The sequence below is a fragment of the Canis lupus genome, chromosome 32 (genome assembly GCF_003254725.2).
Source record: "Canis lupus dingo isolate Sandy chromosome 32, ASM325472v2, whole genome shotgun sequence".
NCBI lineage: Eukaryota > Metazoa > Chordata > Mammalia > Carnivora > Canidae > Canis > Canis lupus.
In genome coordinates, this window is record NC_064274.1 from 22,533,450 (window position 1) to 22,551,327 (window position 17,878).

The 17,878-nt window shown below is 37.1% G+C and overlaps 1 long non-coding RNA gene across 1 annotated transcript in view; it reads right to left on the reverse strand.

The window, feature by feature from the left end:
• The window catches only part of LOC125754194 (uncharacterized), a 53,158-nt gene that overhangs the window by 15,369 nt on the left and 19,911 nt on the right, over positions 1–17,878 (reverse strand). The window contains exon 6 of the long non-coding RNA XR_007407784.1: positions 333–423. This is a non-coding gene — a long non-coding RNA (uncharacterized LOC125754194). The remainder of the gene's footprint in view (positions 1–332; positions 424–17,878) is intronic.

Sequence of the window (17,878 nt, forward strand, 5' to 3'; positions counted from 1 at the left end):
ACATTCTCTTTTAGGAAACAAGGTCCCTGACTGGTTCTTTTGATCTTCCATTTCTATAATTACTCAATTTCACCATATTGATCATTGATGCCTCTATAGATTAATATAGCCACCGATACATTGGTATTTTTATAATCAAAAACTACCACCATTTCCTGTGGTTCTAGTTGGGGAAAAGTTAGCTTTGTTTATGCTTTTCCAGACATTGGTCATGATTCCCAGTCCTTGCTGAAGGATGGTGAGGAAACACCATCATTATTTTATCTTATCTTGAAATTATCATGGCATCCAAGATGTATTAAACCTTCACATGCATGTGAACATTTTTTTACCTCAATAATATTTGAATATTGTCATGGGTCAGCTTCACCAGAAGAAGACAATGACGTGAGAATTCAATACAGAAGGGCTCCTGAGAGAAACCTGTGAAGAAAGGAGATGAGGAGGGCAAGACAGAAGACAAGTGAGGGCGCAACTTCAGGCAAAACCCCAAACCAGTCTCATCCTGTAGAGCTCTGGAATCTAAATTCTACCCCCATATTTACCCCAACATAAGGCAAGTTTGCCGAGCCTTCAAAACCTGTGTCTGTCTGTCCTTAATGAGCATCATCATCGGGGACCTGTGAACCTTTAGGGAGGGATGCTGGCTGGTTGTGCATGCAGTCACCATGGCACCAATAGCCCAAGGGCAGTCCTCCAAAGAGAATTGAGGTCTAAGCTTCCAGGGGCCAACACACTGAAGCCAGGGAATGGGCACATAGAAAGAGTCAGACAGATCTAAGGAGATCTGCTGAGTACCAACAGCATCTGCTCAAACATTTTTGCATTATCTGTCCTAAATAAAAAAGACGAAAATATGATTAATCACTGACATATATTAAAAAAAAATCACTGACATATATTATCCAGGTCTTTCCTTAGGAAAAAAAAACCTTAAAACATATTGACGTTTGTTTTCTATTTAAGACAAAGGCCCAATACCACCATATACATATTTTTTCCTACAACACATGCACATATTTCTAAAATATTTTCTTCTAGGTTTATATATGATTTTTAAAAGGAGTTTGCATAAATGAAACATTATTCCTATTCACAGTCAGTTTATTTCATACCCTCCTTCCCAAATTTTCCTTAGGGATTCATTTCCCTTCCTTTAAATCTAGTCAACTCATTCAAGGTCCTGATGACTTTAGTATAATGCACTGGAGCTCTAATTATTCATACCTTCCAATTTGTAAAACCTAACCAAAGACGATGAACAGTTTTTTTTTTCCTTTGTCAGGCAAGGAAAGGCAAGGCTTACTTAATATCTATCTACTTTTTGGCATATACTTAAAATGCTTCATGTCAGAAAAATTAAAGCAAAATGGAAAGTTTTAGCCAGAATCTCTCATCTTCAGACATTGGAAAATCAATAAAAGAGTTAGAGAGATTCTCACTTCTTAACTATTCTATACCCATAATTTTGCCCTTTGAATTCTTCCTACATTATAGTTCAGGACTATCAATAATGAGAACAGAATAAATTTAAGAACAGATAGCTCATGACATAGTTTGGAGTAGTTATTCCTAATTTAGAGTTTCAAACCCTCAGAGTACACAAATAAATATAAAAAGCAAAAGTCATGTGAAAATCATGCATTTATGTGGGGAATAGACACATGGATTAAATAAAAGGATGTTTATTTTTTCTAAACTAAAAATCATATCGACCCAATATGACAATCAGAAGCTCTGTTAGTGGTTACATTAGCTTGACTAAAAGATCAAAATATGCAAACAAATAGTTACTTAAGGAGTTCAATTACTTTGTTGAACTGATTATCTCAAAACAAAGCCTTATGAGTGAAGAACAATAGAGGAGATTCCACTTTGTAGAAAAGACTGAGAACACCTTCCCTCTTCTCTTACTCATCTGTAGGGTGATTCAGGTATCTGAGACTGATTATCAATTTACCAAGAATACTGGTTGCGAGATAAAAATGCATGCAAAATCTCTTGTAGCCTTATTCCAGTGCCAGCCATTTAACATCTTAATATTCAGGGCTCTGACATACTGTTGCAAAGTTTGTGTATTGTAATACAGTGCCAGGCTGCAGGGGTGAGTGGGGGCTGAAATCCACCCATGCTCAGGAGCCAAGCTGTGGCTTGCAGCTACACCTAAACCGGGGGGGTGAGGGGACAGGGAGTCTTTTCTTAATTAACAAATGGTACCACAGAGGCTAATGGCAAGCCTGTTTATCTTATTAAAGTAAACATATCTGACCAGATATTTTTCTCTTTGGATCTGAAAGGTTACCCTTCAGCCTAGAAACACTCAACAACCTAGATATCAAATTATGAACAATTAGTTATATAATTTCCAAAATATTCCAAACGGTTTCAAGCTGCCAAGGGAAAATTGTGTAGCTTGACACACACAGATATGATTATGTAGACATGAAAATATACTTAGCTAGAAAACTGGTTCACATACAGGAAAATATATTTTTTTCTTATATGGGTCACGTAATTGATCTTAACAGTCACGTTCCACAATAAGACATTTTGTCATTTAAATGAAAGTACTCTCAGGGTCAGAGAAAAGATAGCCTCTGTAGAGTCTGTGATTTTCTTTTTTTTTTTTTTTTTTTTTTTTCTTAAATACCCTCTTAGAAACACCACTAGGACCTACCATTTGGGTTTTATGACCCAAATAAAATTATCCCTTTAGGTCCCCAAATTAACCTAACTCTTTCCTCTGGTATTTATGACTACTGTTTTGTATTCATTAAATTTAAATGCCATAATGTATTTTTAATAAATAGACATAAATAATCCAATCCTAAAAATATCCAGGCTATCTCTCTGTGTCCTCAGGGAGCTTATAGAACTTCTGTTGTTATAAAATTTTGACTAGAAAAGGCTGTCAAAAATTTACTTTTTTATATTCCATTTTCTTATTTCTTTCCATTGTTTTGTTTACTAGATTGTTTCAAAACTCAAAAATCTAATATTTAGTAAAAATGCCTCCATTTTGTTTTTTCCACAACTTGACCTTCTTTCTTTTATAAAAAAAAAAAAAATAGTTTTATTCCATTGATTTTTTTATCCTTTCTACTGATGGAGGATTTTCAAAAGTTTAACTCTTTCCTTTCTGACCACTGTCATTAACCTCATCCAAATACCAGTCCTTCAATCTCCAATGTCTCTCTCTTTCCTCCCCACACCCTTACTACACACACACACACACACACACACCACACACACACACACACACACACACACACAGGATCTAGAGGAGAAATCTATTCCCCTATTTGTTCTTGCAAAAACAGGGAGATGGAAGAAGGAGGCTTAACCAACAGAAATAGAGAGTACCTTCTACAGTATAAGATTGCACTCTTTCAGCTGGAGGGATATCACACTCCATGATTGCCTGCTTATTCATCTCAGAGTTGGAATTAGAATATCCTTATTTAAAACTACAGATTGACTTCTTTCTCCCCAATTGTTCTTTGATTGAATGGCCCACCTCCAGGACAGTGTGTTATTGACAATTGCTTAGACAAGCAGATAGAGGACAAAAAGAATATCTAAATAGCTCAGTTTCCATTTCAAAAGAGAATTTTCAAAAATTTTAGTTAATTTATCTATTTGAGAGAGAGTGAGAGCGAGAAAGACCACAGAGGGAGAGGAAGAGGGAGAAACAGAGTCGCCGCTGAGCAGAGAGCCTGATGTGAGGCTCAATCTCAGAACCTGAGATCATGACCTGAGCCAAAGGCAGACATTTAACCAACTGAGCCATTCAGGCATCCCAAAAGAGAATTTTTAAAATGCAGAAGCTGTTTTAAAAAATACCCAAAGGAATCATTCTTCTAATATTACTCAAAGGACAATGGGCATCCTGTGTGAGAAAAAGAGCAAGTGTATGTAGCATACTAACTATGGAGGCCACAAATACCACCACTTTCCTGAGTCACAGGTTCCAAGCCTGTATCTCATAGAGCATGAGGAAATCATGAGTTTCATGTACAATAAGCTGGCTGTCTCTCATCACTGGGGGAAACCAGAATTATGCATCAATTGCATAATTCCAAAAGCCAACCTCAGTTAAGATTTATTAAAAGTAGATCTCCACCCTTCACTTTCTGAGAGTACAAATTCCATTTGTCTCCACAACTCATTGATGATAGTCCCTATTCCCCCTCCAAAACTGTACAACAAAAAAGTTATTCCTGTTGTCTATACCTCTCTGGAGCTGATCTAGGGACAAGATGACATTTGCTCTGTATTAGTCTTTAGGTTATTGACAATGGCTTCTCTATCTTGTGTGAGCTTGGATAAAACCACTGCACGTGAAATATTGATGTTAGTGATAACTAGGGGGACACCTGGCATTTGCTCTCTAGTCCTCTGACATTTATGTTTCCACTTTGATTTTTTTTGGCTCACATTCAAAGCTAGATTTTCTTCAATGGCACCCCACCTGGCTTATTTGACCTGGTAAGAGTGACACTGTATCCTAGAGAAACTTTTGCAGGGAGTTGAATCAAAGTAAAAGATAAATGCAATTCTTTGCAAAACCTGACTTTATGGGAACCAGGGTTGCTCCCTGCAGGGACTTTCAGTAGAAGGGATCCCACGCAGATGGGTGCTGTGCTGCACGGTATTTATGCATGCCACCTACTGGTGCACACAAAATGCATGGTGTGAGATTTGACACATCATCCCAGTTCCAGAATACATGTGCAACCTGACAAACATTATCTGATCAGAGTGAACTGCATCCATCTTTGCTGTTTATACAACTATTTAAATTTAAGAATGTCATTTATTCCTCCCCCTAATAGGGGACGTGATTTTTTTTAACATATTGGTTTTACAGAGGATTTTAGAAAAGGTGCCTGGATTATGAGCAGAGTGGAATTTAAAAGGCATATAGGGATGCCTGGGTGGCTCAGGGGTTGAGCATCTGCCTTCAGCTCAGGGTATGATCCTGGGGTCCAGGGATTGAGTCCTGCACCCGGCTCCCCATAGGGAGCCTGCTTCTCCCTCTGCCTATGTCTCTTTCTCTCCATGTGTGTACCTCTAACAAATAAATAAATAAAATCTTTAAAAAAATAAAAAACTATAAAATAAAAGGTATGTTAAAACCAAGGCTTTGTGAACTATATCAGGAGGGAAAAGACTTCACTAGTGAGCTAGATAACAGAAGGAACAAAATGAAGTAACGTTAGTAAAAAAGAAATGAAATAAAAAGAGTTGAATTATGCCTTCGTGAGTACTTATTTTTTGTTCTTATTGAGGTGTTTTTGAAGGAATGCAATGGTCAACACAAAAAGAGATCCAAGAAAACATTTCATTAAGATTTATCTGAATTTCAAGTAAAGAGAAGAAATTGATAATAAAAGCTTATTTGATATCAGAATTTGTGTAGTTCCACTCCCCCCACTACCGACATCCTTCTTCATCCTTCACGTCCCTGGGCTTGCCCTGGTTGGCTGACCTTTGGGGTCAGAGGTCAGCCAGGCTGACCCCAGCTTCACCAAGCTTCTTGCTTCTAATTGGCTTTGGCCATTGAGGGATAGGATACTAGAAAGCTGGAGGAAAGAAAGGTCATCAGATTAATTCTTCCCTGACTCCTCCTTGTTTTGAGGCTGTGTTTCTGGCAGCATATCCTTCTCAAAACACATCAACCAGAGCCCGGTGCTAGTAGCCCTTCATCCAGAGTCCAAGGGCTCCTTAAGCTCTGGTATCTATTTCTTTACCTCCTTCCTTCAAACATAAGGCTGGTAAAAGCTTTCCACTATTGCTAATGCCTGGGTACCCCCTCATCATTTGTTTGCCCAAAATCTGAAAATAAGCCACTTACAGCAGCCTCTTCTTGAACTAACTGGTGACCAATTTTGAACCCTGCCAGTAGCTTGACCAATAAGCCTTTGAAGAATGCTAGAGCTTGAAGGCATCCTGGAGAATGGAGTCCAATATCTCCATTTTAAAAACAAGGGAACCAAGATTCAGAGAAGTGGCCCAAGAGGTCATAACCAACAACTCAATGAGCTGAGGTAGACCTACACTTCAGGGCTCTTGATATGTGCTTTGGCTCTCAGTTCCTTTCAGGGTACTGTATCAGTTTCAATGTCATTAGTTTGTAGAAAAGAGAGGAAAATAAAATATGTAAAGTAAATCCCAATGCCAATTATATGTGTAAATTAATTTTGTGTTTATCAATATGTACTGAGAAGAATTTTGACACATATTTTACCTCAGCTAGATGGTAGCTCATGACACAGGGCAGAAGGTTTTGTTTTCGCTGTGGTAACTTCTGTTGTGCTAATGTTACATCTCAACATTCTAATTTTCCTGCTGTGAATAGAACACTTTTTAAATGACTCAAGCGCCTAAATTATCACATTCTAATCTACTGATATGTCTAGTAAGATGTTTTGAAATGTAGTGATATACCATTTGAATCAAAATTGAAGGGAGAGTGAATTCATTTTTCTTCAAATGGATTCCAGTGTGACTGATCAATGGTGGGGGACTGCAGGTTTGAGTTCTGGTCCCAGTCCCACAGCGAAGCCATTGGTCCTTGACTGAGAGTCAGTTTATACATCTCTAAACAAAGTGGAGGTTCAGATGACTTCTTATTTTCTCTTCCATCTCTGCTATTCCATATTTCTACAAACCAGAATATTGAAGCAAGAGTGCCCCTCCAGTTTTGTCATTAGTAAAATACAGAAAAAAATTCCAAATAAGTTTTGACTTGCTTTATATTTTTCTATCTTTTTATTTTACAAATACAAAAAGAAGAAAGTAAATATAATGACTATTTCCTCAATAATGCTGAAATTAATGGAAAATAAAATGTTGAAAATGGATTTCTATCGTCTCTTAGCTAGTCTAAGAAGAATATAATTGTAGAGGGATTTTTCTGAATGTTTTTTAGGTCATTGACTACTTTCAGGATCTTCTAAGGGTTGTCTACAATTTCAGAGGTCTACGAGCTAAGGCATCCATTGCTTAGGGTAAAAATTCCTTTCTTCAGCATACAGATAATGATACATTTTATAAGTACATTTCCATTTTGAACTTTTCCCCAATAGTCTTTTTCTATAACTATCAAATATTTAAGATTGACTTTGTGTGAAAATAGGGGTTAAATCTTGGTTCTATTACTACCTACCTGAGTGAGCTTGATCAAGTTGATTCCTGTTTCTCATCTTCATCTTCAAAATTGAATGAACATTTTGCTTTTATGAGGTTAGTGAGATAATAAATGGAAAGTGGCTCCAGTTACTGTAAAGGATTTATCTAAGGTGGTTACTGTTTGTTAGCATCTAACACGATACCTAATCAAGTAGGTGCTTAATAAATATTTGATCAAATAAGCAGATGTTTGAATGAATAAATGATAACCATTTACTTTCACATTCTCTCTTGAGATTCACATTATGGCCGTTTTAACCTTTGTTAAAATCTAGGTTTTCCACTGAAGTTATTTATTATCTTAGTTACCTATGGCTTAAAAATTATTGTGTTAAAAGATGCTCATGGATATGTAGTATTACAATTCTTTAAAATACTGAAGTAGCTATAATTTGAATTCTTTGGGTCAGTTTAATAATAATGTAATGTGTTGTTATGAAAGCACCTAGCAGGGGCACACAATAACCTCAAAGTAAAAACAGTTCCCTTCTTTCCTTTCTTCTCTTCTCTGGAGAAGTTTACTATTCAGTGGAAGTTTCCTTTTAGACATCAGGAAAGTCTAATTCCTACTTTACTAAAAAATCTTCAAAATCTGTCTTAAAAAGTAAGGTTTCTTTCTTCCTCGTGATTATACATTCACCACAGGTCTCTTAAGAGCTGTTACTTGTAATCATTCATGGGCTCAGGCTGATAACATAGGTATCATCTCCAACATTTTCAGTTGCTGTACCAGAAAGATACAGTTCTGGAGAGTTTTATATCAACAACTGGCTGCGCCAGCCTGGAAATGACATATATGTTGTCTGCTCATACCTCATTGGCCAGAACTAGTCACATGGTCCCACTCAATTACAAGCGGTCTAGGAAATATAATCTTACTGTGTTTTCAAAACACGAAGAACCTGAAATACTTGGCAAGCTGTGCTAAGGACTGCCATTATAGAGGCATAAGATACGATTGTCTTGGACCACTTTAATCTACCCTTAACACATTTAGTCACAGAAATCTTGCTTCAAGCCAATCACAATCCTCTCCATGCTTATTCTGAGAAGAAAGAAAAGCAAGAAATTGGAAAGAGAGATGGTTAGGAAAAATGGGAAAAGGGAGAGGAAAGAGAAGGATAAACAGAAAAGCAAGAAGGTAGGGAAAGAGCAAATCAAAGAAAATATAATTGTTCCAGAATGTTCATCATCAATGAAAGGGTACATGTAGCTCTAGCAATTTTAGAGTCCAACTTCTCTTAGAAGGTTGTGGAATTACTGGGGTTCTTAGATTTTGTTTGCTATTTCCTTATTTAACAGTAAAAATTGATAATTGAACATTTAACCATTTTCAAAGTGATTTCAGTGACATTGTCCCTCAGGATAATTATTATCCTCATTTTATGAACACCAAGTCTGAAGCCTTGAGAGGTACATGAGAAATTATTCCCCTGGCAAATGATTTAATGGTGAAGTGGGTCTCAGAGTAGAGGAGTGCAGATGGGAAAGGTGGAAGAAAGGAGAACGAAAAGAATTAAAGGGGAAATTGTATGGTTCCAAGAAACTAATCCAAGAATGAGAAAGTCCTGACACCCAGATTGATATAAAGTAACAAAGGATTTGGGGTTGTGAGTTCTCTGATCTTGTTTAAGAATGGGCTTTTGCACTTTGGATGACATGTTAGATCATTTCAAAGCCATGACAGTAATCAGAGCAAGTGGTCAAAGATGGTAAGGTATGAAGCAAATTTTCCCAGGACTTGTCCCGAATCCAGGGTACAGGACAGCAGGCTGTGACAGAGCCACCTGTGCAAACACCCAGCTGGGTGAGCCCCGGGAGCTGAGGAGTTGAAGGAGGACTTCCACCTGTTCCACCTGTGGCCTTGGTTACTGCCAGGAGCAGCAGATGGCACTTGCTGGACGTAGATGCTTGGTAGCCTGGGATACCTACATATAAAGCAGAGCAGCATGTTCATTATTCCTCCTGGGATGCAGCCACTCTGGGAAGGCCCCAAAAGCCTCAAAATCAGGAAAAAATATTATGTTAGGTGCAGTACAGTTTTTCTGGTGCATAGAAGGTTCTAATTCCCTGATACATGTTTTCTGAATCTGTATTTTATTTTTGTACCTCCACTTTTTCTAAAAATATTTCCTTATAGTCCTCAAATATTTAAGCATTTGAAGTAAACTAGCATTTTCAAGGTGAATTTTTTCCTAGAAGAAAATGTTTCCTATACTGTTTAGTAGGAAATAAGAGATCAGATGATGAAAGGACATGGAAGAAACTTAAGTACATCTTATGAAATGAAAGAAGGCAATCTGAAAAAGCAACATACTGTATAATTCCAACTGTATGACATTCTGGAAAAGGCAAAACTACAGACACAATAAAATATCAGTGGTTGTGAGGGATTGGTAGGGGGGTACTTTTAGGGCAGTGCATGAAGTATCCACATCATTATACCTGATGTATCTATGTCAAACCTATAGAACGTACAACACCAAGAGTGAGCCCCCAGGTAACCTATGAACTTTGAGTGGCTCCAATGCATCAATGTAGGTTCATCCTTGATTTAAAAAAAAAATGCATCACTCTAGTGAGTGATGCTGATAGGAGGGGAGGCTATGTGTGGTTGGGGGGCAGGGGGTATATAGAAAATCTCTGTACCTTCCTCCCAATTTTATTATAAACCTAAAACTGCTCTAAAAAAGATATTTTCAAAAAAAAGGAAAAATGGAAACTTTTCCCTGGGAAGAATTTTTAGGCAGTTGATTACCTGACAAACATCCAATGAGCCAGTTACTGAGTGGAACCTTAAAAGTTGAAAAACCAATGATTGTTTTATGAGTTCGTTACCCTCATAACATTGTTGATATGTTTTCACAGAATTCTGGGAGGAGTGGAGAGGATGGAAGGAGCCTTCTGTGAGTCTCCCACAGGTAAGAATATTTGTGAATATTTCCCCTGGAACTGTGCTGTTAATTTGAGCCCCAAAATGCTGGCATAGCCCATGGAAAGGGGTTCCTGTTCCATCTCTCCTCCTGACCCCATCCCTTCTCCTGCTGCTACTACTGAGGGCCTAACTCAGATTGTCAAAAGCCTGTGCCTCGCTGCCAGAAAATCACACTTTTCCCTACCTGCTTACAGTGCCACCCACAGGCCTGCCATATGTTGCTGGATCCAGGGAAGAGTCTCTGCCTAGAACTATGGAACACACCTTCTCTGAAAATTCCATTGTCAAATGTTCATGGAGGAAATCAAATTGGGTGGGGGAGGTTTTTAAAATTCTCTGCTCACCTCCCAGCACCAGAAAAGGAGCAGATGGGCAATCATTTAAAATGTCATTGTTGTATTCCGGTCATTTTCCTCATAGTCATGAGATATTTAAGAGCAGAAGAGATCTCTTGGCCACAATACTATATGAGACACTTTATATGGGTCTGGGACCCAAAGTAGAAGCACATATTTTAAATTATGCTGGATATTTGTTTTTGTAGATGGTAAAATATACCAGGACACTGCTGGACATTGCCACTCAGAGTGTGATCCTAAAACTAGCACCAGAGGCGTTACCTAGGAGCTTATCGGAAATTGCAGAATCAAAAACCCTAGCATAGTTTTCCTGAATCAGAATCTGTATTTTAGCAATATCTTCAGGTGATTTATAGACACATAGAAATTTAAGAATGCTCTGAGACATGTCTATATCCTTGGGAATATGTGGGACAATTGAAAGAACAAAGGATTTAAAATCAAAAGATGCCCTCACATGCTCGGTGAGGGTGACTATAGTCACAGATAATTTCCCAGTTGAGGAAGAGAAAGGAAAGCAACATGGGAGCAGCAGAAATGGGTCTTGGGTGTATTATCCAGTTATTCTCAGAGCCAATCCTCCTCATGTTGATAGCAGTTAAATTTTCTCAAAACTTACTGCTGTGTTTCCGACTTAATTTCTTGTAATTCAATTATCAGACACTTATCTAGCACTCACTAGTGCCAGGGACAGTTCTTAGCAATTTACAAATATTTACTCATGCGAACCTCTGAGGCAGTATCATCCCCATTTTATAGAAGAGGCAACTGAGATTCAGAGAGGTTAAATAATTTGCCCAAGGCACACAGTCAGGAAATAGCAAAACCGAGATTCAAATCATATCAGACTGGTTAACACTGGGTCTTAAATGAGGTCGATTATTTTTCAAATGACAGAAAGAATTGAAATCTGAATCCCGTCATTTCAACCTAACATATTTTGAAGTCCTGTGTTCAATTTTTTTAATGAGTGTCACTTTCACTTTCTATTCCATCATATATCGATGTTTGTTTTAACATAAAGAAGTATTCTTTTATTTAATTTAATTATTTTATTTAATTTTCTGCTGGATAAAACTGAGGTTTCTAGCATGTTGTGGGTGATGGTCCTTGAAAAACAGACTTAAAGCTTTCTGAGCACCATCCACAGCCAACTACAGCCACACAGCTGAGTCCTTCTCCAATTATATCACATCCTGAAGGTTTAAGGCTGAAAAAAAGGTTCTATTTGAAATCACAGGTCTTTATGATAGAATGTAGCTAAGATTAACTGCAATTTGATGGAGCTGGTTCTAACTTGGAAAAAGTTCCAAAGAAATTATTCTTAGTTGATATTGTTTTTATTATTCATATAATCACAACTGTTAAACCTGCGGTGTTCCTGTAAATCCTGTTTACCAGTTAATAGTTTTCAAAGACAAAAAAGAAGTTGACACATTATGATGCCACCCATTCAGATAAAATTTTAATTATCGTTAATCCAATGTTTTTCAAATTTTCAAATATTTGATATAAACCTTAAATATGGGCAAAAATGCTTATTGTCAAAGGTTTCAGAAGACTTCTTAATGGATAATTTTTCTTCTTCAATAGAAAAATGTGACATATTTTCCATGTACTTTCTTATAAATACAGGTTTAACAGAAAAGTTTCTTTTGCTAAAAGTATACTCCACTTGTAAAAACTAATCACTGCTAGAAAAAAAAAATTGAAGATTGGGAAGGTACCATAGGAAGAGCAAGACTGCTGGATGAATTCATTTCTACACGTTTGAATCCTTTGGCCTCATGAACATTAGAGAAAAGTCAAAATCCTACCCATATATAAGGTAATCCTACAACAGGGAGAATGTGCTAGATGTATAATTAAGTTTAAGAACAAAAGTAAAAGGGAAATCTCTCTCTCTTCCATCCAGGCAACCTAGCAACCTAGAACAACTTTAGTCTGCTGGTTAAATTATGAACTCAGATTTAACTGACCCTCCCGGTTGACTGATTTTGCCACATACTAGATGTGCTTTCATAGGGTGCTTGAAGATTAACCAAGAAACGCTTGTAAAACAATAAACACAATACTTCCCTGTGGTAGGGGTTCAGTAAATGTTACTTAAAAGGCTGTGTAATTTTTCCTAGATTTATAAAATGATACTCCTCATTTCCCAGCTACTCAAATATACAAAACCCTAACAAAAAAGATGTTATTGGCTCCTGATCATCAGTTTTACTGATACACCAATTTGACAAGGAGAGCCTCAGTGAACAGTTTCATGCCACATACTGTGCCATAGAACTTCTATGGAGAAAACCTAGTAAGAAACTCTGGCCACTGGTAGGGAATATGTCATTAGTGTCCCTTTCGTTGAGTCAACAAATATATATGGTACACTGACGTCCATCCCAGCTCACTACTGTCTCTAAACCATATAAAGATTCATGGCTCCTGATTTCTAAGACTAAACATCTTTGGGAAGATAAACCATGTAAAAGGAAAATCTGCAATTCAGGGTTTTATATGCCAATTGCTAGAGGTGTATGCCTGTGAATGTTCTTAAGAAGGTGAGATTCCATTCAACGAGGCCAATGGGAACAGCTTCAAAGGGAGGCAGAACAGAGCTGGGTTGGGCTTCCCAATAAAGGAATTCAAATCTCTCACCACAGCCCTCCAGCCCCCACTCCGCTTGGCTGCTACCCCACTGCCCTTATCTGGGATCACCCTCTCTAAGCTCACACAGATCCTACCCTCTACCCTTTTTTCTATGCCTCATCTTTACTAAGTTTGCTCAGCCTCTGCATCTTTGTACTTGATGTCATCCCTCCTGGAATTTTTGGCCCTAAGTTCTTGGTACAGATATGTCCTTTTAGTTGGATCTCAGGCCAAGTGTCTGCTCAACTCAAATGTCTCTCCTCTTTACTAGTTAGTTGGCTTTCTCTGCTTCCTCATAGTTTCTGCTCATCATGATAATGTCTAGCTTGTGGTTGGATTTGGTTTGATAAGGTTCCAGCTTTGGCTTGACATGATCCTCATTCCAGCCACAAATTGAACCACTCTCCATGTCTCTTGGCTTAAATTCTCAAAGAAGGCCTTCCTATTTGACATCAGACTATGTGCTTCCTGGCCCAGTTGTTTGTAGTCATAGGTAGGGGTTGTCCTTGGATAGGTTATAAAAGAACCTATGAGGCAGGGAAGTGATAAATCTTGTCTGATCCTCTTGTCTCCTGAAGTATTTTTCTGACTCTGTTATTAAACTACTTTATTAATTCTATTAGTTTTGAAGAGTGTTCTTTTAGGTTTCTAAATATTCAAGTTTATCATCCAAATATAATAATTTTGTTTTCTTTGTGTGTTTCCTAATCAACCAACTGATGGATAAATAATAATACCATACCCCTGGATTTGTTATGGTGCTTAAATGAATTAATACATGTGAAGCACTTAAGACAGCACAGAGCAAACCATAAATATTGACTACTGTTGTTATTATTTTTAATTTTCATGGAATGTTCCTTTGTAGGACTTTAAAATTTGGAATAAAATGTGAGAGGTTGATAGACTAAGGATAGCAGGTGTGAGAAGCTATCAGAAATATGAAAATATAAGAGATGCTAACATTTTTATATGTTAAATTATAAGAAGATTATTTGGTTAGAAACACTGAAAGAAATATTAAATTTAAAAACTGACTTTACATGTTTCCATTGGGCAATATTTTTCACGAAGATAATTTCTTTTCTGCTTCTTTTGACTGTTATTATCGACATTCACTAAGGACATAATACTTTCCAGGCCTTAATCCACATGATAAGCATCTTAGATTGAGTTCCCCCCAAAAGTGGATCCTGAGATAAGGATATGAGTGTAAATACTTTGAGTTCATTTGAGTGATTCCAGAAAGCATCACTAAGGGCATGGGAAAGTGAAATAGGGAAGAAAGGAAGCCAATAAAAAGGGTTATTGTGCAGAATACTGTTCTGAGCATCAGAGCCCAATCCCTCAAGGAACTCTGAGAGCCAGCATTTCATGGAGTCACTCCAACAAAGGGGCAAGGTCACTGTTCCTGGGAGGTGCTACCTTCTGGGCACTTGTTAGCCTATCTAGCATGTAGACTGGCAGACTCTGGTCACCAGAGAAACAGCCAGCACTATTGGCTGTTGGAGATGCTCAGATAGGCATGCAGAGAAGATATTGACAGGAAGGATAGGACCAGCTACAATAGACATTCAAAGATGATTTCTCTCTTTAAGACACTCTTAGCACTGTAGAGAAATTAAAAAGAAAAAAAAAAACTCTATGAAGTAACTAATTGCATGTGACGTTTCTCTGCAGTGTATTTGATAAGTTGCCTAGGTACTTTCACAAGCTTACAATTAAAAAGTAAACCTTTGACTACAGGTGCCTACATGGCTCAATCAGTTAATCAACTCTTGATTTCAGCTCAGGTCATGAACTCAGGTTCCTGAGATCAAGTCCCACTTGGGGCTCTGTGTTGGGCATGGAGACTGCTCGGGATTTTTTCTCTCTCCTTCTCCCTCTTCCCCTCACCTGAACCCCAGATTCATGCATGCTCTCTCTCCCTAAGAAAAAAAGCAATTAAAAAGTAAACTGTGAAAAATAGCTACATCAGAAGTTTACTGATAGTCTGTGGGCTAGGATTATATAAAATTTGTTAAGATGAAATTGATTTTATTGCAAATTCTTAACCGTTGTAAATGTTAGCTATCTCTTATGGTTGTTTTGATGGTTCAGTTAAAGAAGATAAACATGATATGAAATACTTAAAACAGTGCCTAACACATAATCAGTCAATATATGGTCATAAAATATAACCTCCATATACGTTCATCGTTAAAATAACAAAATAATAAAAATGAAATAATACGTGTGAGCCATATATGGTAAAATGTATCATTACTCAAATATATTTGCTGACCCTTCCTCTTATGAGGATCAAACTTCAAACTTAAATACACAGTTATTTTAATTAATGAAATGTGAGTGGAACTAACATGAAACACTTTCAAAAAATGGTTTAAGAAACATCATTTGGTCCAACATTGTTCTTTTTTCTGTATGGCAAGACCTTCATATCCTAGGTTGATGTTTCTCTTTCATCCTCAGTCTCCAAATGAAGACAGTTTGAAGGCATCAAACTGACTCATAATGGTCATGTAACATGAACAAGAAATAATCCTATCATTAAAAGTCACTAAAACTTAGGGGCTGTCTATTACTGCAACATAATGTACCCTAAACTGACTAATAGAACATGGATGAAAAGAAAATTCATGTGCATAATTGCATATTCTAAATTCTCTGAATATGAAGGGAAGTTAGAAATTATCTAGTCAAACCAAGAGGCTGTAATGTCTTGAGAAGGCAAAGCAAGTGGTATTTAAGTAGCTACAGGCATAAAGTTTAAAGTAAAACTATCTGAATTAATGTCCTATATTTTAAAAAAATTACTTCTTTCATACATTGAAATAAAATTTGTATGTTATCTATTTATAGGTCTGATTCTGCCTTTTGTTTGTTTATTCATTTATTTGTTTTTTTAGATTCCATGTATGAATGAAACAAAAAGCAGAATCAGACCTATACACAAAGAACAAACTGATGGTTTCCAGAGGGAAGGAAGTAGGGGCCTGGGCAAAATGGTAGAAAAGGAGTGGGAGATACAGACTTCCAGTTATGGAATGAGTAAGTCACAGGAATAATAGACACAGCATAGGAAATATAGTCAGTGATGTTAGAATAGCATTGTATTGTGACAGATGGTAGCTACACTTGTAGTAAGCACAGAATAATGTATAGAGATTTTGAATCATTAGGTTATACACTTGCAACTAATGTAATATTAGTGTGTCGACTATACATGAGTGTACCTGCTAGTCTTAGTCTATAAACCTCTCACATTTTATTCCAAACATCATGACTCAATAATACACACATTTAAAAATCCTAAACAATATCACAGCTAAGGAGAAATAAAAGGAAAATGGTCTACAAGATAAAATATATTTCAGTGTTATTATAATTAAATAACATGTGTTTCAACAAATAAGGGTACAGACATGTACACCAGACACCTACATAATACAAAACAAGTATATGGAAATATGTGTAGGGGCACCTGGGTGGCTCAGTGGTTAACCCTCTTCCTTTGGCTCAGGTCATGATCCTGGGGTCCTGGGATCGAGCCCACATCAGGCTCCCTCCAGGGAGTCTGCTTCTCCCTTTCCCTTTGTCTCTGCCTCTCTCTGTGTGTCTCTCATGAATAAATAAAATCTTTTTTAAAAAAAAGAAGAAAAAGAAAATGTGTGTAGAGATAAAGAGGCTACTAGAATAAAAACAGTGGTAAAACATAAAGAGAACAGATTTGTTAATTTGATAACCTTAACTAGATAGTAATAACAAGATAAGATAAATAAATTATAGACTGTGTAAAAGAGAAAATTCGAAATATGATTTTTTTAATAAATAAGCTGGGCCATACTTATAACTCTTATGTCAAAATAATATGCTTTTCATAACATGTTATGGATATTTTTTAAAAAGCATCACAGAAAATGTATCTATTTTAAAATCTCAATACATATCAATAAACATGTAGACAAATACATTTCTTGTATATAAAAAGACCATAGGCAGACTTAGGAATACTACTCAACAATAAAAAGGAACAAACTATTGATGTATATGCAGCAACTTAGTTGAAATTGTAAGGCATTATCCTAAGTAAGGGAGCCAGTATCAAAAGGTTATATACTGTGTGATTTCATTAATGTAACATACTTAAAAAGCCAAAAACAATATTGACCTTACTAGAGAACAGATCGCTCATTGTCAGGGGTTTGGAATGGAAAAGAGCTTGGAGTGTAACCGCAAAGGAGCAGGCTGAGGTAGTTTTTTGGAGTACCAAACCTATTCTTTATAAGAATAGGCCACATGTGCTGATGGCCACATGGAATCTATAAATGTGCTAAAACTGATATATATATGAGACAGAGGGATGTAGACTGGCAGGCTAGAGACCCAGGAGAGTCAATGGTACAGGGTAAGTTTGAAGACAGTCTGCTGAAGAAGTCCCTCTTGCTCAGGGAGGTTGGTCTTTTGTTTTATTCAGGCCTTCAACTGACTATATGAGGCCCACCCACATTGTGGATGGCAATCTGCTTTACCGAAAGTTCACCATTTTATTTTTATTTTTTTAAGATTTTATTTATTTATTCATGAGAGACACAGAGAGGCAGGCAGAGACATAGGCAGAGGGAGAAGCAAGCTCCCTACCAGGAGCCTGATGCTGGACTCCAACCCAGGACTCTGGAATCACAACCTGAGCCAAAGGCAGACATTCAACCACTGTCCTACTCAGGTACCCAAGTTCACCCTTTTA